Genomic DNA, 12154 nt, shown 5'->3' with positions numbered 1-12154 from the left:
CTTCTTTAGAATTAGTCTGACTTGATGTGGAAGGGTAATCCTCATCTTCTTCTTGCTCTTCGGTTTTTATTTGCTTTTGATTTTTGCATGTTTCATCAACCACAACATCAATACATTCAATAATTTTCCCAATTCTTTTATTATAACATTTATATCCTTTACTTCGGGAAGAGTAACGAAGGGGAATACCTTCATCTACTCTGGGTTCAAACATACCAAGTTTTTCATCAGTGCTTTTGATGTAACATTTGCTTCCAAAAACATTGAGGTATTTTACAGTAGGAGTCTTACCATACCAAAGTTCATCAGGAGTTTGAGTTCTGTTTACCCAATTGTTTGTCTTGTTCAGAATAGTGATAGCAACAAATGTAGCTTCACCCCAGAAGGTTGCAGGAGTTCCTAACTCATCTAGCATAGCACGAGCCATTTGTTGAACAGTTCTGTTCATCCTTTCTACCACTCCATTTTGTTGAGGAGTCCTTGAAGTGGAGAATTCCCTTTTTATTCCATGTTCTTCACAAAAGTCAGAGAATTCATCCGAGGTAAATTCCCCTCCTCAATCAGATTCGAGGAATTTGATTTTACGATATGATTCATTCTCAACCAAAGCTTTGAAGGCTTTGGATTTTTCAAATGCTTCATATTTATGCTTTAGAAGTCCTATCCAACACATTCTGGAAAAATTATCAATGAACAATATAAAGTATTCTTCTCTGCGAGGTGACTTTTTCCTTCATGGACCACATAAATTAGTATGAACAAGTTCAAGAGGCTTACTAGCTGATCCTTCCTATTCAGTAAAATGTGCCTTAGTTTGCTTACCAAATTGACATGATTTGCATATTGTATTTCCTGAATGCTTATATCAGGAAGATCATGAACAACCTAGAATTTGCATGCTTTCCTTATTTGAGAGAAGCTTAGGTGCCCCAATCTTCTATGCCATAGCCAATGTTCATCATTTTTGCTTAGATAGCACTGTTGTTGTCCTCCCTTGAGTATGTCTAAGTTATTTGGATTTCTTATACCTTTGATCATGTTTCACCTGCATCAAGCTCACAAACAACACATCCATTTGATCGAAATACTACTTCATTTCCTTGATCACACATTTGACTGACACTCAATAGGTTATGCTTTAGACTATCAACATACATAACATTTCCATATTTAACCTTTTCTTTTAAGAGAATATATCCTTTACCTTTTATGACAGCAGGAGTGTCATTTCCAAATGAGACCTTCTTTTCTTTTTCTAGGGAATTATATGAGTGAAGTTTTTCTTTGTCACCAGTCATGTGTTTTGAGCATCCACTGTCGATATACCACTGATTTTCCTGTCCTTCTGCATACAAGACTATACCACATCTTTCTGGTTGCGGCCCTTTCTTTTCCCATATTTTGGGACTTAATGAAGTTCGGTCCTTCTGAGATGTTTGCCGAACTTTTCTCCTGCATTGAGTTTCTTCACGACCAAAGTTGTTGCAGATACAGCATTCTATTTCATTTTCAAGAAGAGAAAAGTTATTATAAGTCCATTTCATGATCCCTATCACATTCCTCTGATTTCATGCTTCTCTAGTCATGATGGTCTTGTAAGCAACACATTGAGCAACTTTGTGTCCAAAGTTATGACATGAAAAACATTGGCCATTAAAGAAGTTCCTGTGATTATCGAATCTACTGACCTGCTGATTGTAGTTTCTATTAATATTCATTCTTGAAGCAGATTGAGTATGATTTACCTCTCGTTTGTAGCTTCTGTTCAGCCTTTAAGTAAATTGAGCCTGATTTACCTGGTGATCTTCTTTATGCCTTTGTTGATGATTGTCAAATTGTTCACTGCTCTTTGCTACATCAAGATAGCTTTTAATGGAGGTTGACGACTTCTGTGATCGAGATGCTTCTTTAGTATATCCGAGACCTGTCTTTATCAGAGGAGAATGCTGCACTTTGATAATTTCATTTAATGTTTCTGATCCTTTAGAAAATATAAGATGGAGAGCTTTTGTTTTCTCAATATCCTTTCTTAGACCCACAATTTCACATTCCAATTTTTCATTGTGTTTTTCTCTTTCAGCAAGTTGGAATGTCAAGGTATCTATAATCATATTATTTTCTTCTAAGAGTTTAGAGATTTTTTCATAAAGATCATCTTCATCTAAAGCATCCAAGAAATTATCATCTTCAAAAGCCGTCAAAAGTATATAGTCATTACTATTTTCATCTTCATCGCTATTAGATAGACCATCACTATCTTCATGCATATAGTAGCTTTTCTTACTTACACTTTCTTTTCTATTCCATTTTTCTGATTCTTTACCTTTATCAAGCTTATCTTTATGAGGACATTTGGCAACATAATGATCAACTCTTCCACAAGAAAAACATTTGAAAGGTAGTTTACCTTTGAATCTCCCAGAACCATGTTGAAGGTTTTTGACAAAGTTTTCTTCTTCATCTCCTTTTGAAATATGTCCTAATTCATTGAGTTCTTCTCTTCCTAAAGCTTTAAATGCAGCTTCTCTCATATCTGATGGATCTCCTTTTCTCATTTCGAAAGAAGTTAAGATTCTGTGCAGCTGTGTCATAATAATAATTTGAAGATCCTACTTTTCTTCTATGGCAGATACTTTTGATTCAAACTTAGTAGACAAGAATCTTAAAACCTTTTCAACTAAAGTGACTTCTTTTATCTCTTCACCCAAATTCTTCATGCAATTAACAATCTCATCTATACATAAGAAGTAACTAGCTATACTTTCATCATTGTGCATTTTGAGAGTTTCATATTGAATTGTGAGAGTTTGCAGTTTTGCACGTTTTACCTTAGCGTCTCCTTCATAGCTTAGAATGATCTTGTCCCAAGTTTCTTTGGTAAATTTGAGTTACATAACTTTGACAAATTTTGATTGTGATAGACTCGCCAATAATGTATTGATAGCCTTGGCATTGGTTTCATATTGCTTTTTTCCTGCCGCTTCTTTAGGAATTGCCGATGGAAATGTATATCCTCCTTCCACGATTTCCAAGACATCTGTTCCAAGAGATTTAAGATAGGTTGTGGTTCTTACCTTCCAATAAAAAAAGTTGCTCCCATCAAAGATTGGTGGTCTAATGGATCCATCGTTTCCGTGGTTACTCATGATGATGGATCTTCCTTCAAGCGATCAAGCTTCTTCTAAAGGACTTGCTCTGATACCAATTGTTGGAAATAACACTGAGAGGGGGGTTGAATCAGTATTAGCAAGTCAATAATTTTTCATTTCCATAATCAGATTCATATACTCTACTTCAGTTAATCAAGCTTGTGTATATACGCAATTGTGTTTAAGGAAACTAGCGTATTTCCTACAAACTTAAGATTCAGTTAATTCTTCATATGTTGATATTTAATCAGTGCATCAGAACAATATAAATAGTAACCAGGTGCAATAAAAATAGAACAGACAATCACACACAAGAACACAAGATATAAGGTGGAAACCCAATGTGGGTGAAAACTACCTGCTGTAATCATCTCTATCTTCTTTTTAAATTAGAAACTTCTCTTTACAATTTTTGTATTGGTGCAGTCTTAAAATAGTATGCAGGCTTCTACCTGTAGGAGGCTACAACCTTCTATCATTCTCTAGCTTCTCCTGGAAGGAAACTATAGCTCCCTAGCTCTTATACTAGCTTGAAATGTTTACTAGTACGTAGATGCTGGCCTACAGAAGGCTCCAACCTTCTCTCTTCTTCCAAGGACCACGTTTCATAAATTTTTAGACTGGCTCCATCAATAGCATCATTCAATCATCTGCATCAACCAATCTCCTTTTGCACCAACCAAAACTGAATCAACCAATCACTTTGACAAATATTCAAAATGCAGAACCCAAGCCAGAACCCAGAACACCGCAACAACAAACAGAAGTAGCTAAAATATATTTTGTGAGATATACACTACTTCCTTTTGTCGAACCTGCGTTGTATATGCACTTTTCTCAAGGTGAACTTGCATACAGATCTACAAATCAAAATTAATATGTATACGTTGTTTTGATATGCCAAAATAGCGTGTATACGCACCTTTTCTAAAGTGAACCTGCATACATATCTGTTAATGATGATTTAAACTCTACAACAATTTCAAACTTCAGTTATACCGAGATCATCATAGTTATAGACTACAACATGCGCTAGTTGTACATATAAATGATCAAAACCACATAAAGATACTTCAATTCAAGCGTTAAGGTCTTGACCCATCATTAGATATTATCCTTCATCAAGCTCTAAGGCACATCCTTGGTTCAGATCCGGCTATGCACCATAACCTAATATCTTGTATATTATATCTTACTCTTCATCAGATATTCAATTCATGAGTGCCTTTGCCTAATGATCTTCTCCTCCTTTTATAGTCTTAGGCCTTACTCAATACCATGGACCAAAACCACTTAGAACCAATACCTTGGACCAAATACCTGGGTTCAACAATTCAGACAAGATACCATGGACCAATACCATGGATCAAAATACCATGGACCAAATACCATGTACCAAAACTAAGCTTTCGAACATGTACGTGCCTTTCCTTCTGTGAAAGTGCGTGTGTATGCAATACGCATCTTTTGGTCTACGAACCCACGTGTACATGTGGCTTGCTCAATGGGGAACATGCATATACCTCTCTTTCTTCATTCTATTAGTCTGAACTATGATCTGTCATCTGAGTGAGTTTCCATCAATGACAAAACTTGTGTCATAGTGCCAAATCTGTGTCATAATGACAGCAAGTATACTATCAATTGCTAGAATATTCCTCTTTTAATATTCTTTGCATGCAGAAGGAATATTATTCCTTAAGGATTACACAGTTGGATCAGATGTTATAGTGAGTGTGATGAGGCCAATTCACACATGTGATATCATTAGACCCCAATCAAAACTGCACAAGGAAATAGGAGGCTTAGAGGGCTTGAGGAAGATATATTCTATGTCTATTGAGTCTGTGAGCTGTATTGTTTGATTACAGAGAGAACAAGATAGCTTGAGAGTTGATTCTTTTTGTAACTTGAACAAGATTTCCACTTGTATGATAATACAAAGTTGGGGTTTTAGGCTGGTGCTTTCCCTAGTGATATATATTCCATGTTATGGTTGATTACTTCTCATTTCATAGTTATATTTTTTCTTGGTTGATGTTTCTCATGTTGGATTAAGTTTCCACTAAATTGTTTGTAGAAGTAGATCAAGTGTTTTGCTTTAGTACATTGCATTACCAGGTGATCTACAGTGGGAATTTCTACAAGTCTATATTCAGGTCACCGTGGGAGATTTGGCATAGCTCTTCCTTGGAGAATCCAATATTGATTAGAATTGCAAGGTTAGAAATATGACTCAAAGGGTTACTACAAAACACGATTTCAGATATTCGAGATACGCAGTTACAAAGATACAATAGATTCAATATCGAACTCTCACCGAGTAAAAAAATGGTGTGTAGTTTTTTTCTTTATTTTTTCATAAGATTGGTTTGAAAAATTAGTTTGAACGAATTCAAAGGGAATAGTGAAGAATTATTAGCATTGATTGCTGCCACAAAGAAAGAAAATGGAAACACCTAGTAAGAAACCTGAAAGCTCTTGCATGACTCGTGAAGAAGAGGAAGAAATGAAACATGATATATCAAAATTACAAGACCAATTACAACAAATTTCACTCTCACAAAAGGTAATTGAAGCCAAAATGGATGGAATGGAAGCTAAGATGAATGGCATGGATGCTAAGATGAATGGCATGGATGCTAAGATGGAAGAACTGAAGATAAACTTGAATAAGTTGCTACAAGAAATGGTTACTAATGGTGAAAGGGTAGTAAAGGAAACTCATCATGAGAACAAAAGAAATTTTAATCATGATTTCATAGACTAATGTTGGATTGAAGACCCACCATGTTCCAAAAATTGATATGAGGAAGTTTGATGGAAAGGATCCTGGAACATGAATACTACAGATGGAGCCATGTTTCGATCTCCATAATGTGAAAAACACACAAAAGGTGCATATTGCAACTTTATATTTGGAACCAAATTAGTTTGTATGGTATCAATCAATTTTCTCTCGTAAATAAATTGTCACTTGGGCAATTTTTATGGAAGAAATGCTAGCACATTATGAGGATACAAAAATCAACACCTTCTCTTAGCTAATTGATAAATCTCAAACAAAAGGGTTTAATGATGGAGCACATTGAGGACTTCCAAAAATTGAACATAAGGGTAAAATATATTCTAGACGAGCATAGGATTGATGTGCTCATAGGGAATTTAAAGGATAATATCCAACATGAGGTTCACCTTTAGGAACCTAATTCATTGGAGAAGGCATTCAGGTTAGCAAGAAAAATGGAAAGAAAAATTATGGCAACTAGGAAGCCTACCACTCACAACTATAAATATGGAAGTGTTGTTGCCCTTAGCCTTCCACAACCTACAAGGATGACACCACAAAAATTGGAAGAAAAAAGAGAAAAGGTGCTTTGTTACAGTTGTGATAGAAAATACAGTAAAGGTCATAAGTGTGCTGAGAAGAAATTATTCTACATAGATTGTGAAGAGGAGGAAGAAAAGGAGAAATAAATGTCAAAAGAAGAGGATATACTCCAGGAAAAAACCATAGATAAAGAAGAAATTAATTTGACCATATCTTTTAATGCATAGGATGGAATTACCACTCCTCAAACTATCAAGATAGAAGGACATATCAAGAAGAAAAAGGTAATAGTGTTGATTGATTCGGGAAGTACACATAATTTTATTCATTGTAAGATAGCCAAGGAATTGAATTGTTTCCTATATCCAGCACCAGAGTGTCAAGTGATGGTTGCAAGTGGAGGAACCATAAATTTCTCTGGAAAGTGTCATAATATCAAGCTATCCATGGGAGAATATGTATTGAATAGCCCAATGCTTTCCATTCCAATGGGTGGTGTTGATGTTGTACTAGGAGTCCAATGGCTACAATCTTTGGGTACAATAGCTTTTAACTTTCAAGAACTTTTGATGAAATTTTGTGTAGAAGGAAAGGAAGTTTAATTAAGGGGTATTACATGGAAACTAGGAAATATAATCAGCTATAATGGTATGACAAATATTTGGAAGAAGGAACAACGAGGCATAATTGCACAATTATTTTTGCTAGAGGTTCCCACATCAAAATAATCTATTTCTCCAGATCTCCAAAAATCCTTGGACAATCATTCCAAGGTATTTGAGTCTCCCAAAGGCCTCCCATCTATTTTTGATCATGATCATGCCATTCATTTGATTCCAAGATGTGTTCCTCCAAACATCAGGGTGTACAGATATTCGTATGCCCAAAAGAGTGAAATTGAACGTATAGTTTCAAAAAGGCTAGAGGCTGATATAATTCAACCTAGTCAAAGTTCTTTCTCTACTCCAATAGTGTTGCTGCACAAGAAGGATGGATCATTGAACACGTGTCCATATTATAGGGAGCTAAAAAAGCTCACTATTAAAGATAAAATTCCCCTTCCTATGATTGATGAATTATTGGATGAATTACATGGATTAATTTACTTCACCAAGTTGGATCTTCATTCAGAATATCATCGAATCAGAATGAAGACTGAAGCCATTTCAAAAACAAGATTTATAACTCATGAGGGTCATTATGAATTTTTGGTCATGCCTTTTTGCCTTACCAATGCACCTTCTACATTTCAAGGTTTGATGAATTCCATTTTCAAGACCTTCCTTAGAAAATTTGTGTTAGTATTTTTTGATGATATACTAATCTACAACAAGTCTTGGAAGGATCATGTTCAACATTTTAAAAAGGTGCTCAAACTATTGGAGGACAAACAATTATATGGAAAAATATCAAAATGTTTCTTTGGCGTACAAGAGGTGGAATATCTGGGTCATATTTTATCTCATGAAGGTGTAAGGTAGACCCTAGCAAAATTAAAGCCATTAAGGAATGGAAAATTCCCACATCCTTAAAGCATCTGCGAGGATTTCTCAGGTTGACAGGGTATTGTCGCAAGTTGCTTTAGAATGATGGGAGAATAGAAGCACCTCTAACAACGTTATTGAAGAAAGATGCATTTCCATGGACTCTAGAAGCAACAAAGTCCTTCGAACATCTTAAAGAGGACATGTGCCAAGTACCGGTCTTAGCTACGTCGAACTTCACAAAAACCTTTGTTGTGGAATGTGATGCTTTAGGAAATGTAATTGGCGTTGTTTTAATTCAATATGAAAGACCCATTTCTTTTGAAAGTCATCCAATCAAAGGAAATTATTTACACAAAGCTATTTATGAGAAGGAAATGTTGGCAATATTACATGCACTTAATAAATGGTGACCCTATCTAATAGGAAGACACTTCAAGGTAAAAATGGATCATGATAGTCTTAAATACTTTTTAGAACAAATATTGTCCTCTGAATAGCAACAAAATTCAGTCACAAAGATGTTGGGTTATGACTTTGAAATCATATAGAAAAAACAGAAGAAAAATGTTGTGGCAGATGCACTCTCAAGAAAGGATGAGGATGTGCAAGCATTGATGTGTGCCATTTATATTATCCAACCAGATTGCATAAACAAAGAAAGTGATGAATGAAAGAATGAAGAAGAAGCATGGGCACTCATTCAAAAGTTACGACAAGATCCCAGTACATCTGATACATTTTGCTGGAAAAATGAATTGTTATGGTACAAAGATCACGTATACCTATGTAAGAATTCCCAACTAAAACAAAAGATTCTTATGGAATTGCACACTTCTCCCTTAGAAGGGCACTGAGGGTTTTTAAAAACTTAGCACAGGATTAAGAAGGAATTTTTTGGGATGACTTAAATTAGATATTCAAATGTTTGTGGCAAAATGTTTGGTTTGCCAACAAAATAAAGTTGAAACAATTAAGACCTTAGGTCTATTACAACCTTTATCCATTCCAAGCCAATGTTGGGAGGATGTTTCAATGGATTTTATCATAGGTTTACCCAAGTCTGAAGGAAAGAGTGTGATCATGGTGGTAGTTGACAAACTTACCAAGTATGAACACTTTTGTGCATTATCACATCCATTTAAAGCTAGTATAGTTTCTACTGCATTTATGGAAAAAATTCAAAAGTGATCCGGATTTAAAGAGGAATGCAAAAAATTATAGAGATAACCATAAACACATAGATGCAATGGAAATAATACTTCACTTCATTAATGTAAAATATTAAAGTATGCTTGAAAATAGAAATGGAAATAAACTAGCTAGGGTGATGGTACCTTATCTCTAAGAAGAGATGTGGAAGCTACATGCCTCTGAATTGCCTTACAATGAGGCTCAAGAAATTTTTTATTATTGAACAATAAGAGAAAACCCTAAACAACCAAAATCCTAACCCGAGGAGATGTAACACCAAGAGTTTATGGGCCTCGTTGGGCTGAGTTGGACAACTAACTTCCCGGGGTTGTGACTTGGTCATATTATCTCCATTTGACGTGCATGATAACCCGTTGGAAAGATATCTCTAAGGACTACGATGAAAATGATGATTTTAGACATAAAATTGCTCATGGTATATTTCCAAAAAATGTCATTGAGGGACTCAAAACAGCTCCGGAAGTTTAGGACCTAAGAAACTGCTAAAAATAGTAAACTGAGCTACAATTAAGGAAACTGAAAAACTGAAAGAAGAAATGGTGGGGGTCCAAGTGAAATTGGTGGGTGGCCACCAATATCCACCTAGATCATTCCTCCCCCCTTAGGAAGAAATGGTCCCCATTCCGTTGAGTTCCTCCACGAGATGAGGAAACTTCTGCTGAACTCGGTCCCTACTGAGCCACTTTCCCTAGTGAAGGAGTTGGCCTGCTTTGACAACTCAATACAATTGGATATTCTTCTCGCGAGTGTGCTTGATCTGTGTGTCCATGATCCAATCAATTGCAACTTGTTCCATGTAATCCAGATTCAACTCTGTGGGTGTGAGTTGCTCTGCAATGTCGGATGTGTCTAGTAATGGTGGAAAGTATGGCCGAAGGCAGTCCACATTGAACACTCGATGTAGGACAAGGAATGTGGGAATGCAGAGCTCAAATGAATGGTCTCCCACAACCTTGGTAATGGTGTAAGGACCATAGTGGAGCAGTTTGAGTTTTCGATAAGCTCCGGTAAGGCGTTCCTTTTGCAAATGCAACCAAACGTTGTTGCCCACCTGAAACTTATGTTGCACCTAATGTTGATCATGTTGTTTCTTGTAATTGGAATTTGATTTCCCCAAAATGTCATGGACCTACTGGCAAATATGTTGGATGTGCTTAATGAAGTTGTTTGGCTTATCTGTTTCAGACTGGACATGAGCCGAATCCGATGAGTAGCTACAAATGGCATGGCCACATCAATGGGACATAGTGGTTGGAATCCCAAGCCCACCTGAAAAGGGTTGTTGTTAGTCGAGCTATGGAGAGCCTAGTTGTAGCTATTTTGAACATAAGGGAGGCTCTCGTCCCATGTGCGTCGATGCATTGAGTTGTACATGCATAGAATGTGTACGATCATCCAATTGACAACCTCTATCTGACCATCAGTTTGAGGATGGAAGGTTGTGGACTTAGTGAGTTTGGTGTCCAGCATCAACCAGAGACTGGACCAAAATGTAATAAGATACCTGTTGTCCCAATCTGGGATGATAGACTGTGGGATCCCAAAGTGTACCCACACTCGTTCAAAGAAAAGTTTAGCAGTGGCTTCTGCTATCATATTCTTCTTCCAGACCGCCATAATGGCCATCTTCGAGAACCTGTCGATGACCACAAAAACATAGTAATTTCCATGCTTAGTGGAAGGAAGGCCTAAAATGTAACCCATGGAGATCGATTCCCAAGGTTGACTAGGGGTAGGTAGCAGGGTATAGAGGCCTTGCTTCTTAATGGTCCATTTGGCAACGGTGCAGGCAGTGCATGATCTGATGTACTTCTCGACATCCCATCGAAGATTTAGCCAATAGAAATACTTATGTAGTACTGCCACCGTTTTCGCGACCCCGAAATGCCCAACAGCCCAACTGTAGTGTGCTTCCCAAATCATCTTGGCACACTCACTTGAAGGAACACAAAGGTGACCCAGGTAGCGTAACACGACATCTTGGAGCTGAAAATATGGAACATGCTGACCCTCCAAGAGTGTCTGGTATGTGTGGCTGAATTCTAGGTTTCTTTTGTAGAGAAGTGAACAATCAGGAGTATCATGCCCACAAAAGTTGAACACGGTGGTTAACGCCATGATCGGTGGTCGACTGAGGTAATATGAAACATTATTGGTGCTACCCTTCTTATACTTGATATTCAAATGGAACTGTTGCAGGTATGTGGACCACTTTTGATGGCAATAATTATGTAATCTCCCTTGGGTTTGTATGAATTGCAAGGGTTGGTGGTCTATGTGGATGACCATTTCCTTCCCCAAAATGTAATGCTTCCATTGTCAGCAAGCCTACACAATGGAATACATCTATTTGTCATAAGTGGGATACTTCCAGACTGTGTCTGTAAGTGTCTCACTGTGATATGCCATTGGATGCCCGTGTTGAGTAAGGACTTCCCCAATAGCATAATCAGATGCATCTGTCTTGACCTCAAATGGTTGTTGCAAGTCTGGTAATGCAAGCACTCGTGCCGAACAAAGGCAATCTTTCAAATTTGTGAATGCCTTTTGCTGAGATTCATACCAAAAGTTTTTTTCTTTCGCTCCTCCCTTGGTGACTTGACTCAAGGGCCAATTGATATGAGAAAATCCCAACACAAACCTGCGGTAGAAGTTGGAAAGACCTAGAAGGCTGCAGAACTCTGTCAGAGTGGTTGGAGATGGCCAATCCTAAATGACTTGGATCTTGGCTAGATCCACATGCACCCCCTGTTCATCAATAATCTATCCCAGATAATAAACCTGGGTCATGCCAAAGTGCATTTCTCCAAATTGGCACATAACTTGTGTTGTTGCAGTGTTTAGAGAACCAGTCGGATGTGGTGGAGTGCTCTTCCCAACTCTAGCTAAAGATCATGATGTCATCCAAGTATACCACTACAAATGAGTTGGTGAATGGCCACAAGATGTCATCCATTAGCCTCATGAAGGTTGCA

This window comes from Pinus tabuliformis, chromosome 9 (genome assembly GCF_031772625.1).
Source record: "Pinus tabuliformis cultivar Carrire ecotype Pingquan chromosome 9, CPIR1, whole genome shotgun sequence".
Classification (NCBI taxonomy): Eukaryota; Viridiplantae; Streptophyta; class Pinopsida; order Pinales; family Pinaceae; genus Pinus; species Pinus tabuliformis.
Note: the sequence above shows the minus strand (reverse complement) of the source record.